This window comes from Pithys albifrons, chromosome 2 (assembly GCF_047495875.1).
Source record: "Pithys albifrons albifrons isolate INPA30051 chromosome 2, PitAlb_v1, whole genome shotgun sequence".
NCBI classification, from domain to species: domain Eukaryota; kingdom Metazoa; phylum Chordata; class Aves; order Passeriformes; family Thamnophilidae; genus Pithys; species Pithys albifrons.
This window is the reverse complement of record NC_092459.1, coordinates 81,001,117-81,025,405: the sequence shown is the minus strand read 5'-3', so window position 1 is coordinate 81,025,405 and position 24,289 is coordinate 81,001,117. Positions and strand designations below refer to the sequence as shown.

The 24,289-nt window shown below is 38.3% G+C and overlaps 1 protein-coding gene across 4 annotated transcripts in view; it reads left to right on the top strand.

The window, feature by feature from the left end:
- The window catches only part of SMYD3 (SET and MYND domain containing 3), a 410,479-nt gene that overhangs the window by 216,856 nt on the left and 169,334 nt on the right, over positions 1-24,289 (top strand). The window contains exon 1 of one of the 4 annotated variants that reach the window (XM_071548007.1): positions 6,213-6,282. The exons of the other annotated variants lie outside the window; for them this stretch is intronic. The gene's annotated coding sequence lies outside the window, so the exon portion shown is untranslated. Of the gene's footprint in view, positions 1-6,212; positions 6,283-24,289 lie in introns of those variants that run through there. 4 annotated transcript variants of the gene reach the window in all.

The window sequence follows — 24,289 nt, the reverse complement described above, 5'->3', positions numbered from 1 at the left end:
ATCTGATTTTCTCTGACTATGCTTTCTCATTTTCCCATGGCATCTTCTCCAAAGGTTTACTTGTGCTGCCTGCTTTCTGTCATCTTTTGTAAAATGTTTTGCCAGAGGATTATTGCTCTACATCAGCTATCACTTTTTTCCCTGAGTTTTTTTTATTGCCTATTTGCACATGCACATGGAAAAGTGAGGTAGATGTGAAGACATTTAAACATTGACTGACAGAGAAATAAGAGATGCCTGCTAAAACTGTCTGGACATGGAGTTACATATTCTCTGCAGAGGTCAGCTCTGAATTCCTCCCGCCCTTTGAGACTCCATTATCACCTCACATCACCATTTTATCTCCTCTGTTCTAAATTGGTTACATTGCTGTGTTTCCACAATTTAATTTTGCAAGGCAGTTTTCAGGGCTGGTATAATCAAATAGGAAGGATGAATGGATGCTTTTCATTCATGTTTTCATTTTTCCTGTCCACTCAGAGTAGAGAGGCTGGTCTTGCACTTACAGCTTTTCCTGGCAGACTCAGCCCACGGTCCACTGCAGGGAAGGGTTTCAAGAGGTAATTTCATAGCTCTAGTGCCTCATGTTAGGACTGGAATTAAGAAAATCTAGAAGGACCCACTGACCTTGCTTTGGCTACCCCAGTTAAAACTATGAGCAATTTTGGGGCTGAAAAGCCTACCTTTGAACAACAGAGGTAAAAAAAGAAAAACTAACCCTGGTGCTCATTGACTAGGACATATTTTATTTGTGTTTTTTTAATATACTTTTTACACAACTTTCAGTATGTTCTCCTAAGACCGTACATATTTCTAGGACATTTTCCACCTTCTAGCAGAAATGGAATATATCATATAAGCAGATCATACTGCAAAAACAATGAGCTTTTTGGTTAAAGTAAGAATTGAAAAGTATCACAAGATTGTGTCTGAAAAATATGATCCCTTCAAAACAATATCCCTTATTCTTGAAGTGCCAAATACATTTTGTGCAATTTTTCCTCAGACTGTTATTTAGACTGAGATAAAATTAATGTTTTAAAATTTTCTTGTATGGGCAAAATTTCTTCTATCTTTCACTGTGTTTATTGTTATTGTTGCAAATGATCTCAAATGCAATACCTTACATGCATGAAAGTTCCTAGAAAGGTGACTAGTGAGTACTATGTAGCTTATGACAATATTTCTAGATATAATTTTTCTTTTTTGCTTTTACCTGGAAGTTGCTATGCTGAAGCAATTGAAAAGGAATTGTTTCTTTAAAGAAAGTAATCAAGATTTGTAGTCTCTGAAAGTGGTTTTTGCCTCCTGTTCTGGATAAGCCTATTTATTAGATAAATAGATAAGCCTATTATTATTGGATAGCCTTAACAGAAAGATCACCTTCTGTTAATTTGTTGACTGTGATTTGGAGGACAGTGCTGTGCACCTTCCCCAGACATGCTTTCTGACTCTGACAGAATGGGAAAGAGAAGTCGGTCCTTGTTTCTACTGGCAGCAAGATGCAGCCATGATCACTTATTGTTTCATGCACTGATTATCTTTGCTGTTTTTCCTTTGGTACCTGATTTACTGTTGTATTATTTATATTGAAATATTAGAAATGAAAAGAAAGGCCTTACAGTTTCCTAAGAGTATTGTCAGCATTGTAACAAGATGCGTACAACACTGAACATCAGTTGAAACAATGGTCCTCTTCCCTTTGTGAATAGTTGTATAGTACTTTACTTTTACAGGCAGTCAAGATTAGCTCTCCTATTGGCTTTAGATGGCAGGGATTTACTCTCATATAGCACCAAAAACCATACGCAATAGAAATAATTATACTGGAACTGATGGATCCCATTTCATGTCTTATCTCAGTAAAGCAGCTAGATTATGTATTTATTAAAATAATAATAAAATATCAGTTAATCTCTGTTTGACTCCATCTTATCATGTAACTGTCACATTCACCATTTTTATAACTTTCATTACTATAGTTCCATCAGTGAAGGAAAGAATAAAAACAGTGTCTGTCTGAGAGATGAATCTGAGACTTTTCTGTTGTCATTGAGTTACCCTGATATATTTATGTCTTGTTGTGCTTCTCAAAATTTTGTGCTAACTGCCTTTTTGGAATATGTAAGGTGAAAATTTAGGTGCTATCTTGAAAGTGTGAAAGGTGTACTCTCACTAGGTTTTCTAAAAGCTTGGGAGAAGGAATGATAGCAAGTGGGATTTTTATAAAGCAAGCAGTCAAGGCACTAATTTCTTCTATCCAAAAATGTTAACTCTCTCCTTTATGTCAGAGGATAATTACTTGGGTGTTTGACTTATAGTTTAAGCTAGGCCTAAATTTAGGCTTTGGTTTTTAGACTAAGCCTGAGATAATCAGCTGCTTTGAGCTGGCTCAGGCCAGCTGACAGCTGACTTTTGCTGGCCAATGGTATCCATACCATATTCCGACATCATCTCAAATATAAAAGCAAGTGTAGGAGGGGCTTAGTCTCAGTTCCCATCATGGCCAAAGCAGAGGCAAGACACGCGGCTTCTGTCTTGCTGAAGTGGCCTTGACTGTTGTCCACTGTTACTTCACATTTTGTTTGAGTTCAGGGAAGTAAACATCTTATTGTTATTTCTCTCTGTTTCTGGCTGGGTGTCTTTTGAGGTGCATTATGGATCTGGAGTGATGGGATCTGTTTTTGGTGGGAAGTAGAGGATCGTTGTTATATTTAACTTGTGTAAGTGTGTGTGTTACATTGTGGCTTTATTTTAATTTTCTCCTTTCTGTATAAATATATATATGAGTTTAAATCTTAGAGGTTTTTTCCCCTCCCTTTTCTTGGGGGTGGGGAAGGAGACTGACTCTGTATTGAGCAGTTGGCATTTTGCCAGAGCAACCCAAGATACTTCTAAAAAATTGAAAGAATTGATTGAAGATTTTGTAGTTCAGTAGTTGTTGAAATGTAACAAGTGACTGACAGTGTTTTAGTTATTTCCTACTATTTCTTTAGCATCCTTTAAAACAAACACCTTTTAAAGTTGTTTAAATGTTAAAACGTACATCAAGCAAAAATACATTGACTGGTTTCCTGAACGTGAAAGGGCCTCAATCTGATATTGCTTGAATTTCCCAGTTTCCAGGGTGGAGGAGTGTACACCCTTTACAGAACAGCAAAAGTTGCAGTTTCACTGCCCTATTTTGTCAGTGTGTCTCAGAAGGAAGATTTGAGGGACCACATCTGGGTTTGTGAGAGGATGACCCTCTTTTTGTGACTTTCATCCGTTTTCATCAACTGCAGACTTTCCACAATGTTGCACATTAACAGTTACTTCTGTGATGACTTTGATGATGTTGGGTGCTAGTTTACAGGCTGGGTGATACTGCCAGGATAATGTCACTGAGAAATCAGGTGCTGCTAAATTGTAGTGATGGTTTGTTGGGATGAATTCATACTAATAACTTATGGAGGAATTCTGTTCCCATTTATTTTTTGACAAGAGAAATCACAGAACCTTGGAAAGAGGTGCACCTGCTGAGAGGGTAAATTGTGATTAAGCTCAGTCTGAGAATAATTTAGCTCATTTAAAGAAGGAAACAATTCAGCATATATATGGTTAAAGTCCTGAGAGGGGGAGGGGGTTACTATTTGTCTTATGTAGTTATAACAAAAATATAAATCCTGTTCCTGTGATGAACTTCCACATGGTTATTACTGAGATATGGTCATTTGTCAAAACTTAATGGATCACAAAAAAATGAGTGTCTCAACAAGTACATATATATTCGTGTTTTAATTCAGACCAGGAGTGTCTTCTCTGAAGTGAATTTCCCAACCAGTCCTCTTTGGTTGGTTTTACTTGAACAGCAGCACATGAAGTACATAAAGTTAATGGGTGTTTTTCTGAGACTAAATTAGAAGAGGTGCTCATGGAGTTGTGAATGCACACCAGGTGCAAGTGGGTTTCAGGACAAGCCATGAAGCATAGCCAGTCTGAAGTTTACACAGAGAAACAGAAAAATCTGAAACATGTACAGTAGGGATGGCGGATCCTCAGCACTAAATTTAGGTCTACAGATCAGTTCCCATTTGTCTGTAAAACCTGCTGACACAGACCTATCCAGTGCTAGCGTAAGCCTTTGGGTCCTTAATGCCTCATGGAGTCAAAGCATCTCCATTTTAGACAAAGATATTGTGTCCACTTGTGTAATTTCTATTAGCATTGTTTCTGCATGAAATCTTACTCTGCAGTACTTAATACTGATAAAATACAATAGAAAATGTGTGTCATTCTGCATGCTGGAAAGTGAATGTTAGTATGTGAGGCGTGGCAAAGCTGAAAATTATGAAATGAGTGCTTCTGCCCGGTTTTTAAATGCATTTATGCATATTTAGCATTTCTTCATCTGAAAAGTCAATTCTTGATTGTATGTAAAAAGAAGAGACAGGATCCTTGCTTTAATGTTAGAGATGCATTAACCTTTTCCTTCAGTTGCAAGGTGAGTTCCATGTATTGAACACTCTGGAGAGCTGTGTACTGATGTGCTGTGTCTCTTCCATGTGCCATGAAGAATGAGTTGAAAGCCAAAAAGGCTTTTGGGGGGTTAATGGCAAATAAACCTTCCCTTCTTTTCTCATGGATGGTCTTTATGGGCATTGTTGCTGTGTCTTAGTCTTACGAATACTTTGGAGAATGAAGGTTGCCATGGGTTTTAACAATATCCTGTTCCAGGCACTGTGAAAAGCTTCAGCACCTTTCCATATACCAACTGAGCAGGTCTGAGTAACAACATAATAATTCAGTTCATGAAATTGCTGAATGAAGTTCAGTGTTACCTAAGGTTGAGAGAAGAGGTCATGAAGCTGCTAGTGTGACAAGTGTAAACCTTTCCTGTGTTAGGGAGGCTGCTGATGAACGAGAGAGAAAAACTAACTGGGAGGGAGTGATGGGGAAGTGTGTGGAAATTACTAGTTTGAAGTTGCTCAGCTGATCTAAACAGATTAAGCAGTATTTCCCAATCTCCCTAAAGTATCAGATCTGTTCTCAGTGTGTGCAGTATATATGGGCCAACAAACACCACTTTGTGGCTCTGTGGCATAGGATGGGGATGCTCACCCAGCCTCTGGAAACTGCCACCACTCTGGTGGCCTCTCCAGCCTGCACAGTACCTGGATCTGGGATAGGGAGGAGTATGACTGGGATTGCACTCCTGCCAGAAGTGGCCAGCATCATCCAGTTGCTGCCAAAAGCTATGTGCAGTTATGCAAAGTTCATACATAATCTAACTCTCTAGGTCAAATGTTTTATATGAGCTACAGTGATGTCCAAATTTTGTTGAGTGGCAATACTTTCAGTAAGTTGTCCCTCATAATTTTTTAAGTATTAGTAAGTTCACTTTGTGTTCTTTGATAGTGTCCATTATCTAAATTATTTTAAATGGTTTGTGTCAGTTCAGTAAATACTGGCTCTGATTTAAAAAGCATTTTCATGGATACTTGACTACATTCGTATTCAAGAGGAATATGCTCCTTTTGCATATATCATATGGATGTGCGGTCATTTTCAGAAGCAGGTATTTCCATCACATGGGTATAGACAGATTTCTGTAAGATGAAGTAGAGACTTCTCAGATAAAATCATTGTCATTCTTGAAGTCTTTAGCTGTGTTCCTCTCCTGCATCTTCCCGAAGTGTTGAATTTCATTCCAAAGTGTGTAATTATTTCCAGACAGTGGGAAGGGTGCTTAAAACATCTCTGGAAAGCCCTTGTAACTTTGCATCAGGAACATGACCTAAGGTTTCCTTCTTTCAAAGCTGCTGGAAACGAGATAGCACGTATGTATCACTTGCCAGAGAAGCCTCATGCTCTGGTTCATGATACTCTTGTCAGACCTCAGACTCAGGCTCTGTTCATGGCATGGTGCTGGGTTGTGCAGTAGTTGGGAGATCCATTTGCACGCCTTTGGGCTGTTTGTCTTCTGAACTTGAGAGGGAGATCAGACCATGTGTAGGGTGAGTGTGTGGAGGGTGAAGGTGAAGCAAGGATGTAGGGAAGTAGAGTGTGCAGGGTTTCTGACAGACACGGCAGCCACTTTTGCTGCCTGGGTGTGTATATTTGCTCCATCTCGCTTCCGACCTGCATTCTCTGTCCTGTCCAGCAGATGGTAATGATGTGTCAAAAACGCTGCTTCATCCCGATTTGGATCGGAGGAAACACTGGTGCCCCGATCACGATGGATGAGTTAGGCTCCCGAGGATTCTATCTCAATGATTCATTTTTACTACTACTACTTTTAAGGTAATAATGCTGCTGTGATAGCAAGGTCTTGGTCAGTGTTACTGTCTCATGACATTATGGATTAGATTTTGTGGATCACTTTCACAGATGTCACTGATTCTGTATTATCTGTAGCCTTCTTATGCAATACAATTAAAAGGAGGACAGGCTACATGATTTAATGGCCTCTTCCAGACCTGAAATATGAATCTCCCTTCTTTTGTACAGTGAAAAGATGACTAGGATTTCCTATGCTACAAAGGAAGAAAAGGTGTGTGGGGTTTTTTTAAGCTAAAACTTCCAAATGCATTTCTCCTGCTTTCACAACCTAAGGGTCAACTACTCTTGGTAAGACGAATAAGTATTTTAATTGCTTTTAATAACTTCTTTTAGAGACAAACACTATCTATTATATGTGGCATATCTACTAACTTAGTGAGACTGCAAACAAGCTGCTGTTGGAAATGGCTACTAATGTCTAGTTTCTATATAAGTATGTAAAGATACACGAATTTTAGAGATGCTGAAGTTTTCCAGGTACTGCTTGACTGTATGAAAATCGGACTGCTTTTGGCAAAAATTGCCTTTAAACCAAAGTGTCCATTCTTATGCCAGGCTAAGCAGTAAAAACCAAGAACAAAATATATAATAACTAATTTATAATTATTTTACAAATTATTAGCTTTGAATACAATGAGAGCAAGTTTTAAAGGTGAAAGTATTGCTCCCTCACATTTCTGTCCATCTGTTTATTTAGACTTTACTATACATTCATATCAGCATAATACCTAAGCAAGTAATTTAATATAAAATCATCATTTTGGATTTGTGGGACTCTGAAACCTGATTTAGAAGTTATTATCTTGCAAAAGATATTTATGAAGACAACTATATGTATGCACTGCTGCACAGAGAAGTATTTTTCACTCCATCAACTGTTTTTCAAGGCTGTTGTTGCTTTTCTAATGCAGCTCTTTTAAAGCTATTATGAAAGGAGGTCCAGTCACCACTAATTCCTGTGTAAATTAAGCATAATCACTCAGAGAAGAGACCCTTTATTTAGTGAGTTTAAAGCTCATTATACAATTTTGTAGGGGGAAAATTACTGTGCCTGTAAATTAGCTGCATTTCCTAATGAAATAACTTGGCAATTTTTTCAGTCTCCTTTGATAGGAATAAGAATTACAGTGGCATCAGAAAGCAAAATCATGCTATTCCTACTGGCAGTTTTTCCAGATGTACAAGAAATTATAACTGTGAACACATTTTGATTCAGATTAATCTCAACAAGTAACAAAACCATCTTTTGTCGCAGTGTTTTTTCATCTCCTCTTTTCCACCTCTATTATTAGAACCTAAAGCCAGCTCCATCAGCCTTACTCCTGGTCTATGATGACACAAATTCTCTGGGGGCATGTGGCTTTCTCAAGCAATAAAGCATCATTACACTTCATTCTTCAGGACACACTGTTTCACGTGTGAGTTGTGTTTCGAGCGACAACGCAGCAGAAATCATTGTGTTAATTTTCAAAAAAAAGAGACTTTCGTCCTCCCATCAGGCTTGCAAAGGCAAGCATATTTACCACAGGTGTCTGTGTTTATCTAGTTCTATCCTGACACTTGTAGATGGCAGAAAATAGATGGCAGTTTAAGGGCTTTGGCTGCAGCTACAGCAACAGGAGTGGCAAAAGACAAACTAATTGTTCTTGAGCTGCCTGTGCTCTTCCAACCAGCAGCACTGTCATGTGCAAAAGAATAGCCAAACCAGTGCCTGTGGCTGTGCAATGCACAATCGTCTGCCAAGCCAGCAGCATGACTCCAGCAGGTAAAAGCAGAGGTCCACTGGCCTGATGTAAAATTGAAAAACAATTTTAAAAGTGCCTGAAATAACTTCTTTTTCCTAAAATTGGTTACATTTTATAACATGGATATTAGTCATATGTACTTACAGAGTGTGGTTCGTTTTCTCCTATTTGGGAAAGGTTTAAATATATTTAGGGCCACAGGGATGATCATGCTTATGGTTTCTTTTTTATGTTCCTGCTTTGGTCAGTTTTTGTCTGTATAAAGTAAAGGTTTAATATTAGTTTGGCATTGGAAAATAGCATTCAGACTAACCATAAAGAAGTATTCAGAAAGGTCAGCTCTTCTACAGCAACAGCAGGCAGCACTGTGCTTTGAAGTCTTTCATAGTGTTTTTAAAATTAGTAAAATATTAAATGGGATTTTGTTACATTTGATCAATATGAAACTTCATGTCAGCATGAATGATATTGCTTCTGTAGTTAGAAGCTGGTATTGAACTTCTGCTGGCCAGTGGTTTTGGGTCAGGGTATTGAAGAAGGTCAATAACTGGTTTCAGAGTTGCTCATTGTCCAATGCAGAAAAGCAAAACTGTTTTTCAAATATTGGTTCCATTGATTTCTTTGTAGAGCCCCATTTAAAACATGGGGCTGCCCATACCTGCCCAACAGGTTGTCATGGTGAAGAATCATGTTTCTCTTTTGAGTGGTATCAGAATGAAGCTTCTTGAAGTTAGTGTACATAGATCTGAATTGTCAGTTCTTCCGTGTTTGCACACTGCCACTGATTTTCAGTGCTCAGCAGTAGATGCTCATCACTTCTCAAAGGTGATGTGTTTCTGCTTAGCATTTTCAGCGTCTGAAGACAGACCCCTGAGAGGGTCACAATACTAAAATTCATTCTCTTTGGAAATGTGAAAATAAAATAATGTGAATTTCAGATATTTCTGGGAAAAAATGGAAAATACCTCTGAGATCATCAAGTCCAACCCTTGGTCCAACTCCAGTCAATTTACTAGATCATGGCACTCAGTGCCATGTCCAATCTCAGTTTAAAAACCTCCAGGGATGGGGAATCCACCACCTCTCTGGGCAGGCCATTCCAATGCCTGATTACTCTCTCTGGAAAGAATTTTTCTTCTGATCTCCAACTTAAATTTCCCCTGGCAGAGCTTAAGCCCGTGCCCCCTTGTCCTATTGCTGAGTGCCTGGGAGAAGAGACCAACCCCCACTTGGCTAGAACTTCCCTTCAGGTAGTTCTAGACAGTGCTGAGTCACCTCTAAGCCTCCTCTTCTCCAGGCTAAACAACCCCAGCTCCCTCAGCCTCTCCCCATAGGACTTGTGCTCCAGTCCCTTCACCAGCCTTGTTTCTCTTCTCTGATTTCTGATGAAATTCAATTTTTTGTTTTATTTCATCCTCCATGTATATTTATAAATTAAAAAGAGAAATAAAGTTGGTTGGTGGATAGAATCAACAATTAGCATAAGCAAAGCTATAGGATGAGGGAAATGAAAAAAAAATAAGGAAATTCAAGATGAAGGGCACATTACTCCATCACTACTCTGATAATTAGAGAGAAAGAATTAATAGTTGCCATAAAGTATTTTAAATATGAGAGTCTCTTATTAGGTTCTTCAAGAGTGTAAGTAATCACTTGCAGCCACATATGTTCTTTGTGTAGTGGTGTACAGTATTAGCACTTCAGTAAAAACCAGTTCAATAATGATGGGTCACTCAAGATGTCATTTTTTCTGAAGAAGGCTGGGAAGCCAAATGCATGGTGCTTCATTTCATGTGCTGTGTCATCACACTGCATTGGGTCTGAGGTGCGTGGTGCAAGGTCAGCACCCTGAGGTCTCATTTCAGAAACCTCCTTGATCTGGGTGAAAATGATGATTGAGCCCTGAGAGCAGAGGGATGGGCATAGGGCAGCAGGCTGGCAAACACTCAACATGGCTGCAGATGGACAGGGTGCCAGCAATCCCTCTGGCTAAGGGTGATCCAGGCTCCCTGTCTCTCCTGCTGGAACCCCAGCCTTCCCCTGGGGCAGTGTCAGGACAGTGTTCCCAGTAGGCACTGCTGGAGCATCTGCCCATGGGTGGTGCAGGACTATCCCCATGCACAGTAACATCAGTCTAACCCTCATGTGTCACACTATAACCTGTATGTTTTTCTTCTGGTAGTGGATGCCCTGATGGACCTGTGGTCATGCCTATGTTGAAATGCCCTTGCCAGAGCTGTTTGGGGATGTTTATTTGATTTTGTTTTGTAACTAGATGCCAAGTTAAAGGAAGTTTTAGGCCATAGCACTGTTAGACCACTGAATTTATATAATACTAGCGTGGGTTGTGTCACAAAGTTATTGTGGTCTTGCCTCTTACAGAGTTCTGATAAAGAGACTGCAGCTCATAGTCAAATTCCTACCCAAAGGAAGTCCCACAGTTTGGAAGAAATAATTCATTATAACATAAAAATAAATGCAAATAATATATTGCTCTAATGACAGAGTTTTTTTGGCTTTAACATTTTTTTAGCAACAATCACATGTTTGATACTCACATCTTCTGTGATGACCTAGTGCCTTAGCTACCTTGTCAGTGAACTTGAGAAAAAACATGGGTAGACAACCTGTTGGAGAAGTTGCTTAGTTTTATTAATCTCTTAAGGAACAAGATGAACTCAGAGGGCCAGATTTTATCTAATACATTCCATGTTACTTCTGAGGGATAGGATGAAATATAAGCAAGGGTAAGAAGATGCCCTTGGTGTCCAGTGGGATTTTGGAATTCAGAAACATTTTGGTAACTCACTTCGCTGGGGGCTGAGGTATTGCTGGTTTCTTGAGTGAGTCCTAACAGAAGTCTGGGAACCATGTCACAAGTTAATCATTCAAGTCTCACAGGGTGTAGAATGGACTCTCATGAAGTATGCATTAAATATAAAATCCCATGCAGCTGAAGGAAACTGAAGCCCTGTTCTGCACCATCTTCTGCTTGTGACTTACCTTCCTTTTGAAATGCATCTCACTTGCATTACAAGAAAACACATTAGGCTCCTGGAGTTATGCTTGGAGTCAACGAGGAACAACATATTTTGTATACTTGCACTCTATTGTTTTGCATTTTACTTTAAGAAGATTTTTTTGCAGAGTGGGTTTGATGGGGAGGGAACCTGTCAGTAGCTGATTGAGGATATTTTTAATCTTAAATATGATTTAATGCTCTGTGAAAAGAATTAAGAATCCTATTTTACACTGAAGCATGTTGTTAATGTGCATATAAAAACCTCAGCAGTTTTATTGACAGTTATGAATTTACAGCTGCTGTTGGCAATTTTTTTTAAAGACCTCTTCCCTTTCCCCAATTCTTTGCAGACCATTGTTATAGTTTGCTATTAGCTAAGGCAGAACCTTATTTAGCAGAAATGCATAGGTCTTCAATTTCACTGTATACATCAGGCAAAAAGAAAATCAATGTGAAGCCTGGCCTCAGTCTGCTGATTCCAGAGATGACTATCTGTAGAACACAGAAAGAAACCCAGGCTCAGATTAGTTTTTCTTTACCCCTTGGATGTTGTCAGAAAGAGGCTACTGCTGGTGAGAGTTATGACTATTATCCTCTGGTCAAACTTGTTGTTAATCCTAGAGACTGTCAGTGTGTGTATCAAATATTTTAAGAACTTAGTATTAATTTATGTTGAAGTTAATTGATGGGAGGATGAGTATTAAGAAACAACATTTGCATCTGCAGATTCACATTTGCATTGAATATCCATTGTGTATGTGTGCAGATGATGGACACAGACCCAAGGCTATATGTGTATGTATATCTAGCCGTGCATTGATGTTTCTGTATGTGCATATACATGCATCTGACCTTCTGAATGAATCTTCGAATCGAATATTTACAATTCTTTTTGTGTATTTATACAGTATTTAATAATCAAAATATAAAGGTGTAAGGGTAAATTTTATTTTCAAACAACAATTTTGAAAAAAAAACCCCAACATCAGCTTGCAGAGCTGGGATGGGTTAAAGCACCACTGACGGGGTCTTTGTATGGCTCATTGCAAGTACAACTGCAGCTATGGCAGAAGTGACTTAAAGCTGGTAAGGTCACTGCCTGGCCAAGGAAACGCAGTGAAAGAAATGGATATGAAAAGGGAAGGTTTGTGTGATGCTAGTAATTTTTGGTTTAGGTGGAGCTTCTGAGAAATTAATTGTCACTGAGAAGATTCCTTTTAAATTATGTTCTTTAAACTGGTTAAAAAAAACGCCCAAAGAACAGTTTTTCATGAGTTTTTTTTCAATGTGAAAATTGTTGTTTCATTGGATTTAAAATGGACCTGTTTTCCTCCTTTGTATAACAATTGTCATGATATCTCTTACAGAAATGTCTTTGAAATAATGTCTCAGATATGCATGTTGGCCAAACGTATACTTCTTAGTAAGAAATCTTGCTTGATAGTGAATGAAAATTTTTAGTAAAACATTAACTACGTAATTTTTGAGAGAATAGGAAGGTATGATTGTAGCAATTCTACTTTTGAAAATGGAATGACTCCCTTAACTATTTTTTTCCTAGCCCCACTGAAACTGCTATTCTGGCCTGTGGAAAACAGCATTGAATGGTCTTTCTGTGATAGTGTGGAGATATTCTTTATCAATGTATACCAAGAAGAAGTTGGAGCTTCCCAAATATTTCTACCAACTCTTCTATGTAGCAAAATAAATTATCTTGTAGACTTTGTTAGCATTATTTCCAACAGTTGTATTTGATGGTGTGTTTGTGAGATCAGGGCCTGCAAGTCTCATATACTATTTTTTCTGAGTAGTTTTATTTATAATTGCTATTTTTAATTCTGAAGCATTATCTACATCTGCCAGCAGACTCTGCAAAGTAACTGAATTCCATAATTAATTCCAAGAGAATTTGGAGCTATTTATTGCCCATACTCATTCTGTCATTAAAAAAAGGGTTTGGATTTTCAGAGACATGCATTCAGCATACCCAGCTCTAACTTGGAGCTTGGGAGATGTTGGTTCTGGACATGGTTTGAACCTGGCCCTGGTTTGTTCATCTGATCTCTTTGAAGTACCCTAGGATGCCTGTAAAATGTGTGTCTATTGTTATTTTCTCCCTATGTAAAACGATCCCCTGAAGATGCTGCAATCTGACAAATGCTTTAGATTTTAATATGTCTGAGATATAACCCCATTTTAACTTACTTCATTACTTATGTTTCTTTTGGAAAACAAAATTGATTTTTGAAGGCAATCAACTTTTAAACTTCTTTTAGAAAGGATATTTTCTTCTCTCTTTTAAAACATTTTTCATAAAGGTCTCTTTCTAAGCACTGCCTTAGAGGTGCTAAGACATTTTCCTGTTACTTCAAAAATATAGCATCTATATGAAATGAACCCCATAAGAAGCCAGACTATTACTTTATTAAATATACAGGATATGTAGGATGGTGAAAAGAAGTGGAAAGACCTGTGGCATATGCTGCATAAGGTATTTTTCTGTGCCTAATAATCCATGGTCCTTTCTCAAAGATGACTGTTAAATTCTAAGTGTGCTACCCTTAATTTAAATATGGTAGTTTACATTTACATAGCAAATGTTTTTCTAATTTAATTAATTAATCAGCCTTGGATTGGAGGAGTTGCTTCTTTTTTGGTGAACTAATTAGATGTAATCTAGCTTTCTATCCCCATTTTCTTTAATCATCTTTCTCTGGCCAGATAGCACTCTTAATTCAGTCCTTTAACTTCCAAACCTTAATTGTGTTTATGTATTGGAGGCATTTATGGTAATGCTTGGTCTTGCTTGTTTGCATGAGCCTCAACATTTGCCCGTAACTCTCCAAATGGATTTTTATTCCCATGGTGATCATAAGAGTGGGGGAAACTGCTGCACTAATGTGTACAGCAGTTTTATAGTACTGTACAGGAGGACAAAATGTATCGTGTTCTTCACAAGCTGCTGTTGGGGGTTTAATCTGTTGGAAAGTGTTTCATGCATCTGTTTCCATTCTATGATTCTGTGCTCACAGTTTGGGTTGACATTTATAGAGTTCCTGTTTCACCTCTCTACCTGTTTGGTGGAAAGGACTCCATCCTTGCAGAATGAGTTTTGAGGACAACTGCATCAGCTAGGAAATGAATCAAGCCTCAATCCAACCTGCTGCCTCTGCACTGCTAACCAATCTTCCATATCTACTTTAATGAACAGAGAAATGTGTATTTTGGGAAACTAATTCTTCAATGTTTGTCTGCCCCCTGCCACAGGGGCTCTCTGGAGCACTGTGGAGATGAGCCTCTCCATTTTCCTCTGTTCTGCACTGACATTTTGCTCCAGAGTATGCAAATTTCTCTTCCTGGGAGCATCTCCATTGGCACAAGCTCCAAGGGGCCAGTACTTGCTCAGTGATGCATCTGAACACAAGTGTTGGGGCCCTAGAAGTTCGTGAGTGTTGTTCTGTCTATTTTAAAGTGGTGTGAATTATGCCGACACCTGAAGCCATGCTCAGCTGGTTACATGGACCCATTCCTACTAATACTGTCAATGAATCATTTTTAAAAGGCAGCCTTCAAATGGGATCATTGCTGTGAGGCTCATCGATTTCAAAGAAAAGTCTTTCAGGGGGATAAAGAGCAAAAAACTTATTTCCTCTTGTTTTGTTTTTCCTTCATTCAAATTGTTTTCTACTTTTAATGTTCCCCAAACTTTTAAACTCAGTGAATTAGCTGTTCATGTCTTTTAATTCTTTTTTTCAGAAACTCTTGCTACCACAGGGAGTGAATTTGGACTGAACTTTCAAAATGAGCTGTAGGATTTAATAAAATTCTACTTTAAAATGAACACCCTGAAATTTCTCTACCATCAAGAGAACATTTCCTTTCACTGCTCCTCACTGTCTCAAAACAAAAAAAAAAAAAAAAAGAAATGGCAACCCTGAGTAATATTTCAAGTATTTGGACAGACAGATGTTAAATTATTTTGAATGTTTTCTATTAATAAAAAAATTAGCCATTATGCCTAAATTATATAAAATAAAATTATAATGTGTGTTGCATATGAAATCAGATGTTTATTTTGATCATCGTTTGGGTTGGATCAAGTCCTAAGAGTTCAAAATGGCAAAGAAATACTGAAAGTGGTTAAAGAGTATGTATTTGTGTATTACTTAAGACACACAACTGTGATCGGTTGCAGAGAGACTTTCTTTGCTGCTGTTGGACACTTTTTTCTTTCACTAACTAAAGATCAGAGCAAAGTATTTGCATCAAAACTTCTTATTCAAAACGGCTTATGATGGCAATGCACTCGCTGAATTTGCAAGTATGCACCTTTACGTAGTTACAGCAGAATGAAGTGTGCCTGCCTGTTATTGGAAAAAGTCCAAGGACATCCTCAGCCTTTCAGTTTTCCTCTGTGAGGTGAGTTTCTTGTTGCTCTTGCTGCTTTTTTTAATTTCCTGTAGTGCAACAATTTCTATAAAAGTGCTGATTGATTTCTCCATTTTGTTATTTCTCACTTCAAAGTCAGGATGTTTGCTGATCCACTGAACAGATACAGGCTTTTTATGCTGGACAACCTGAAGAGGGCTCTACTCCCTTTGCCTGGCAGTACCACCTGACAGCAGGCTTGCTGTCACACTGAGGGCCATCTGGAAGAACCCTGATGGCCCACATGGCAGGGGATGTCTAAGGTACCGAAGGCTGCATCTTTTAAAAATACCTTACAGTTATTAGCAAGTCAAACCAGGTTGTTAATCAGAAACGTGCTAACAAGTCAGTGGTGGCTCCTGCCTCTAGAGAAATGCATGAGGAGTTTAATGGGGAGGAAAGGGCAAAGCTGGGCAGTGAGCACTGCAGAGGGGTGCTGGTTGCCAGTGACTAAGCAGTGTGGGGTGAGCACTCATTCCCCAGCCTCCTCCCAGTTCTGAGTCAGTGAGGATTTCAGTAGTCTTTAAGTCATCTTAAAGTTACTTAGTGATTGGCTTTTCTTTCTGCTGCTTTTCCCCAAGCTTCTCCCTTTCATCTTTACAAAGCTGATACAAAAACTGCCTGTAACTGGCCCATTATTCTCTGTTTCAGAGATGGACAGTGTCGTCTCTTTCTATTTTGAATACTGACACACATCAGTACCTGGTTAGAGATTTAAGGAAGAAACTACCTTTCAAGAAAGAAACATTGTCAGTTATTATAGCATTTGAATTTCATTGAACAAAGTGGTGTTCAGTGACCTCTATTTCCCAGATGTTATGCGCTCTTTTTGTAAGTAGGACTTTGATGCAAATTCATCCATGCATTCAGAGCAAGTACAGAGATTATGATGAGGATTGTGACAGAGAAGTGGTCACAGCACCAAGCCTGACGAAGATCAAGAAGTGTTTGGACAATTCTCTCAGGCACATGGTGTGACACTTGGGGATGGTCCTGTGCGGGGCTAAGAGTTGGGTTTGATGATCCTTGTAGGTCCCTTCCAACTCAGCATATTCTATGATTCTGTGGTTATTTTAGGAGGTGATGCTGCCTGGCTGCTGCATTTTCAATACTCTTTCGAATCTCCCTCGACTGTGCTTAGTGTTCTGATGCCAGTCCATGTATAACAACATTGCACTTCTATAAAATCAAAATCTCTGTGCAGGGATAGAAACACCACTTAAGCAAGCAAGCAAAAAAATAATTAACATTGTGTCATATGTCTTGTAAATGATTTCCAGATTAGATATATGCACACATGGTCATGCTCAAGAACAGCTTTCTTGTAATAGCTCAAAGAAGTACTGAAACACTGGGTTCTGTGAATACATGTATTGCATTGAAATATCTAGTAAAAATAAAGAAAAAAATCAAAATTTGCAATACCTGATCAGTAAAATAGTAGATTAAGAAGGAATGGATAGTTTTAAACTCTGCTATTTTGAGCAATGATAAAAATGCCATTTTGAAGGCCCTCCAGCACCCACATAGTCCAAGATTCTGCTTGGAAGAGGCCTGTTGCAACAGATGACCAGATCAGCCATTGCTTTGTCTGGATGAACTTTTCTAAGGAGAGAATCTCTCAACCTGTTTGACAACCTATTCCGGTGCTGCTAGGGGAAATAATTTTCCAATTGTCCAGCTTTAATCTCTGAAGCTGCTGTTTACAGTTATTTTCCTTTTCATGCTGTCTGATACTACCAAGAGGAGTTGGGTGGTGGTGTCCAAATAACTGCCCTTCAAATAGTTGTAAGGAAATAATAAATACTTGTGTGGTTTCCTTTTCACCAAGTTTACCAGTCCAACTTCCTTTGGCCTCTCTACATAGGATATGTGTTTTAGGCACCTTTATTGGACCCTTCCCACTTTTTTCTGCATCCTTTTTGAACTGAAGGTCTCCCAGGACTGTCTAAATACCAGCTTTCCTTTGCTGCCATGGTCTTGCTGATGAAGCTCAGTGTGCAGTTTGTTCTGTTCACAGTGAGGTCTCACTGTTGCAGCTTGGTGTCTACTGTAACCTCACTGGCACATTTTCAAGGGCTGCTGCTTGGTAAGGTATCAATTAGTGTACGGGGTTATTCCACTCTGGTTGGGTAATTCTGTGTTTTTCCCCTTTTGAAGGTCATGACACTTCTGTTGGTTAACTCTCAAATTTACAGAAGTCCTTCTGGACTGAGGCTCTGGCATTCATCATGTCAGCCACTCTCCCTAGCTCAGTCCTGCCTGAAAGTTTGCAGAGTCTGGTAACTTCCTGTCTGTGGAGAGGTCAGTCTGTGAAAGCCTACTGATAAAGTCCATCCTGATATTTTTATTTGGATACCTAGCAATGCTTTTAGGAGAAGAATTCTCCACCATATGTAACATTATACTCCTACTCTTCTAAAGATGAGGAATGACTCAGTAGTAAAGCAGTTGGTATTTTATTCTTATGCAAAGATGATTTAGATATATTTAGGCTGATGTGTGAAATTTTAGAATACTTTTTTCTTCTTCCAAGCACAACACTTTCTGTGCTCTTTATTTCACAAATATGAACACTCTACAGTTTTAGATATAATTTATTGTGCTTTAGAACAAGTTTTTGGTTTGTGACAAAGCGATGGGACATGCATTAAGAAAGTATTTTCAGGTTAGACTCTAATTCTTTTCTGTGGGGAGAAATCATCATATTTGGTCTTCTGGAACCCTTGTCAGATTTCTTAAATATTTCTACATACTTGTGTAATTTGCTATTATTTCAGGTATTACTTGACAAATGTACTCTGAGTAAGGGACACTGGCTGAATTGCTGTACCATGATAAAAACATTGCCTAGTAGGACTTTATGCTGTGGAAAAGGAATGCATCTTTGATTTTTTTTTTATACTCTTTATCTTGCATAATAGCCCCAAGCCAGACCCTTTCTGTTTTCGAATTTTAATATAAGTCAGGGAAGAAAACTCTGGCAACACATGAAAAGTTGCTTTAATCTAATGTTGCGGTGTGGAGTTTTGTTGTTTAACTCTCATTATTTGAACCTATTAACTAAATGACCAAGTGGCTCCAGCTCTCAGTTTATGAGCTAGATGATGGATGCTGCAGTATTATAGCAATTATTCCAAAATAAAGTGGTTTTTTAATAAGTTTAAGAGCGTGTGCTTTTTAAGTGAAAAATTTGTTGTTGAACATTAGGGGCATGATAATGGAACCAGAAGGCAGAGGAAGGTCTACAAAAATTCAGGGGAAGATTTTTGAGGGTTTCTGAAAGAGCTCATGGAACTGAGCCCATGTTCACTCCCCCTGATGATCACTGGGTTGACCTGGACGTCTAAGGCAACTTTTGGTCTTATGTGAAAAACATGATTTGACTCAGGTTATTGCCTCAGTCCAGCAAACTTAGCTGAAGAAAAGCTTCTATGCAGGGGAGCATTTTTTGGTATGAGTCTACTTTTATTTCAGTTAAAGATCATGGTCTTCCTTAACTTCATCAGAAGAATGAACAAATCTGGTTCACTTCCACCTTAAATGTCTCCAGATTTCTTCATGTATTCAATGTGCAAATTAACATGAATACTTAGCAAGGAATGCATTTATAATTCCAAGAAATATAGCATGCTGTGTAAGCAGTTGTTTGCTTCCAGTAAATCAAACTAGCTTTTTCTGAATATTGCTGTGTCATGTTCCAAAACATCAGTATTTTCAAGCACTAGCCACTTATAGTAAGCCTCTGGAAATAGGTGTTAAACAGAAGCCCCATTTTAAGTAAAAAGCAGATCTGTGGTCTCTGTTATTGACTTTTCAAAAAAAAAAGCCTTATACCAGTGTACATGGGGCCTTAAAAAAGACTAGCGTGATACCTCATGAAAAATTTTGAGATACCTTAGAATGAACCATTTATTTTGGATAAATACAAACAGGACCTTTTACAAGGTCAAGTCCTGTCCTCGGATTTTTCCATCCCACTGAACCCAAAACAGTATTGACAACATTGTTTTCAAACATAGCAGAATGAAGCTTCCCTTTAAAGTGCCCTTTCATAAAAACCTGAGCATAAATGACTAATTTTATTCTCAGTTACACCTGTAGAGTCTCACCGGGAACACTGGAAAAACATACATCATTCTTTAGAGGGTGGAATGAAAAGACTTTTTTTCCATTGGGTAGTTGTGGGCATTCCCCCCAGATGAAAAGTCTTCCTTTAGTCTGTCAAAAATCTTTTATTTGGTAATGGGTTGCCAATGTTTTTCTCAAGTATATGGGGAGAAGGACATAAGTTTGAATAAACACTATATAAATAGCCTAATTTTAAGTTCCAAGTAACACTGTTAGCTTGGAGGTGGTAGATTACTCCTTTCCATTGTTATGGAAAAATGCTTCAGATGTAGTGCTGAGCAGGACCTGATAGTAACTGTGTTATAGAAACACGTGCAGTTTTACCTGATCTTCGTATAGAGGAAGTAGTTGAACCTTCGCAGTGAACTTTTGTATCCAGAGGTTGTTTTACTCTCCAGGGGTTGATGGGGTGATTGGCAGCACATAACTCCATCCTTCACAATGCTGGTCAGGACCAAATTATCCATTTCCCATGGAGTGCTTTCTTCTGTTAGGATGACTTCTGTCTTAGAAGCCTCTACCTGTATATATCAAACATTTCTCTCTGTGACTGAGAAGCACCTGCCCTCTTCATTGACTGCCTTTTTAGGACATTGAAATTGTTTGAAGTTGAAATGCTAGAAAAAAACACTGGAAAACTTGTCTGCTGGTGGGCTTGGTCAATGGCAATAGCTCTAGAACCATCCTGAAATTAAAATATAAATCCTGCTATCCTTCCATGAGTATAAATCTGACCTGATTAACATTTTTGCTTTGGGTGTCCAAGAATGATCCTCTGAGTCTTCTAGATTTGCCAGAAAAACTCCTTCTGGGTAAATGTGTGTGTCATGGAGATTACAGAGCAAGTGTCACTGAGCAGCACTGTGGATTCTGGCAGCATCCCTGCAGTGGGACACCACAGTGATCTTTGTCACAGCCACAGTGATTCATTTCACAGCCACAGTCGAGATGCTGGTCACATCCACCACTTCTGTCTCAGTGCTGTGAAATCACCATGGCAGTTGCAGCCTCTGCCAGCTCCATCCAGGCCAAGCTTGCATGTGGACAGAGAGCACAAGCTCTGTGTTGGCTGGTAACCATCAGTGCAGCCTCAAAGAGGATGTGCTCACCAGAAAACATTAGAGCTGACCAGTTATCACCTGCTACATCAGCGTGTTGGTTTGAACACAACCTTAGGCACTGAGACCCAGACCAAGCCCTTGGCAAGGGAGATGAGGCTTTCCTCAGGGCAGCTCTGTTTTCATGGATGCTGGTGACTCTGACCTGTGAGGAAAGGTTAATGACCTAAAGATTCAGAACTTGTTACTTAGGAGGCATAATAGCACCATAATGGAGAAAAAATTGCTCTTTTGTCCCCTCATGTATATACTACTTTTCAATCCAGAGCTTGCCTTAGCCTATCTGTGGCATTACTGGAGCACCTCTGTACTTCTTAATACTTCTACAACCTCTGTGCTTTGTACTTTCTAACCTCCTTTTGGCTCTGGCTAAGTAAAGGGATTTTAAGGGACAGCTATTAGACTTTCTAATATTACGAAGGTACACTTCTGAATCCAGCTCTTAATTTTTTTTGAATCTTGAGAAACTGAAGACGGTGAAATATGGTAAAACACATTTATGAATGCACGTGCCCAATGCTAGTTGCCCTTTAGAATTTGCCTCTCCTGCTGGCACAGGAGTGATTATTGAGACTATTAAAAGGCACTTGAAGGTATGTTAAAATCCTAGGGCTTTATGTCATGACATAAACTGTAAAAAGTGTTACTAAGTACCAAAGGCAGTCCATTTCTAATGTAATTGGTGGTCATTTGCTTTACTGACTGTGGTATCCAGCAAGACAAGTTTCATTAACCTCGAAAGTAAATGTCTTTTATGTGTCCCTGCACTGGATAGTTTATAGGGGTTGTGCAGGTAAGTGTATTTGCTCGGTAGTGTCCTGCTTTTACCTGTGCTTCCCACAGTCCTGTGATGCAGCACTGGAAAACAGAATATCAAAAAGTGTCTATTGAGTATTAGCAGCTGTTGTGGGGCAGCCACATTAGCCACAGATCTCATTGCCTGGAAATAAACAATAAAAATTAATCCTCATGATAATGGTTGCTCAAGTGGCTTTGTACAGCTGGAAAAGATCTTTCTGCTTAACTCTGAGTTAGTATTTCTGTATCTCTTTATCAAGAGAGATCCAAAGTACTTCCATTTCCCCGTTGGAAGTGATTTTTTTTTTTTAATTATACAGAATGCTAGTAAGGGGTATGTGTATATTGCTGTAATTATTATGGGGAAGTGAACCCATTTTTTAACCTGCATATGTTAAAATCATATTTGTTGGTGAATTCTTATAATTCCTTTTCCAAAGGATAGTTTGAGACGAACCTCATAATTTTCCTTATATGAGAACTAAGGCAGCCAGTACTGCTGTGTTACTGTATGTTTAAGCCACTCTGAATTAATCTTCTGTTCCCTGGCAACAACTTCTCTTTTCTTTCCTTATCTTCCTGAGCTACTATGAGGATTTGATCTGAGACACCGTTAATAAAATACACACGATGATTGTATCAGCTGATTAGAGGCATCTAATGTAGTTGCTGAACATCAGTCACTGCTCAGTGATGAAACAGTTCAAGGGAATATTTAATGAGCCTTGAAGTTGACCAAGAAGCTAGGAACTGGGCATTTTTCTTGGAGGCATGGAGGCAATTTTTCCATGTCCTCATTGTGGTGTGAAGGGTCCCTTTTGGAAAGGTAGCTTGTGTTTTGGTTTAGGTTTACCCATGTCTTTGGTATTATTTACACAATTTCCAAGGGATAGTCACCCTTTGGGTTCTCTGTGGGCAATTACATTGTCAAATTGTAAATCTCCCTGCTCAGGTTACATTTGCTTAACTTTGCCAGAGATGTGAGCTGGTGGCTGTTACTATGACTAAAGAATAATACTGTATATATTTGGTATAGTAATTGGATCTGTGTGTCAGTGTGGGAAGTTCAGTACACTGTGGTTTCAAACTCCTTCACAGCTTTACTAGGATTTTTTTTCACTTTTATTTGCTTTTTTTAATGTTTTCTTCTTGTGGATCTTTCTTAATTACCAAATTAAGTTTTTAAATTATTTTTAAATTTGATGATACAACTTCATTTTCTTGCATCTATTTGAATTTTGCCAGAACCATTTACAAATAACAACAACATAATTTAGTATAGGAAATTAGCTTAGATGGTCTATGAAAGCTTTATCTAAGGGACTTCTCTCTGCATGCAGTGAATAGTTAATCACTGCCTTTATTTTCTGCTCCCATTTTCAATTCAGTTTTCACTTTATAGGTTTTAATTGTATAAAAAAGACAAAAGATATGCTCTTTTGTTCTTTCCATTTGGTTTTCTTAAGATAGTCTCACTTGAATTTGTCACTGAAAACTGTGTTTTACTGTTTTCAAGTTTGTTTCAGAGTATTTCCAGAATCTCAGGATTTATATTGTATTTAGCATTTCTAGATGTAGAGAAATACTGGCTCACACCATGATGCTGTTAAATTCAATAGACAGCTTGCCATTGACATTAATAATGTTAAGACCTGCACATTTGTTTTTAAGTAGGTTAATAAATTCATGATAATGCAGGATTTTTATTGAAAATGATGTCATATTTAGCAATTTTCATTAGTACTTGCAATTACTTAAGGCAGACATTTTAAAGCCATAGTCAATTTATGGATTACTAGGAAATAAAATTACTTCCTTTAACAACTTAGGTATTTGAAATTCTGTTAGACACCAGGTAGGTTTAAAATGTGTTTTTAATACCTGTCATCTTCTGCAAGTAGCTGGTGCAATGTATATATAAATTAGTAGCAAAAAGATACTTCAGAATTTTTCTGTGAACTGTTCTGAGTTGTCTTTTCCCTTTTTTTTCATCTGGGGATCAAATTTAAGTTCCAATTATGATTTTACTGAGAAACAGCATAATTTTTTAAATGAGTAATGTAGGTGGTGTTTTTAATTTCAGAAGTTAGAGGATGAAACTAAGTTCCTCTAGAAGGAGATAAGATGCCTAAATTCAACTAACCTTTTGTTGTCCAATATGGTAAATGTTAACAGCATGAGGTTCACAGTGGCCTTACATTCACTCATGACCTAGCAAAACTGTACAAATAACAAATCAATAGCCTGAGTTACAAAGGGCAATTAAATTAGCAGATCCCCAAAACATTTACTATTTAATTTGTACTATTGAGATTATCTTGAGTGACACCAAACAATTAGGAAACATTACATTCATCAGCAAGAGTTTGGAGGGAGTTGAGTGATGATGTTTTTAAATTGCTGAACTGATTCCCACTTGAAGGCATGGCTGGTTATTTATATCTGTAGATAACGTTACGCGTTGGTGAGAGCAGGAGCAGAGGAGCAGTGTCTCATTTTTGATGATGGTTCATCCTGACTGATATAAAAGCAGTGTTTGGTTGTTGATTTTTGTGAATCATTTGCAAGAACAAAATTTTAGGACACAAATGAAGAAAGGAGAAATACATATCAGCAAATACCAGGCTATATGATTATTGAACTGCTTTGTCTGTATCCACCTAAATTCCATTCATCACAGAAATGGTCTGCCAGTGTTTGTTCTGTAGAGTTTGGCAAGTTGAAGA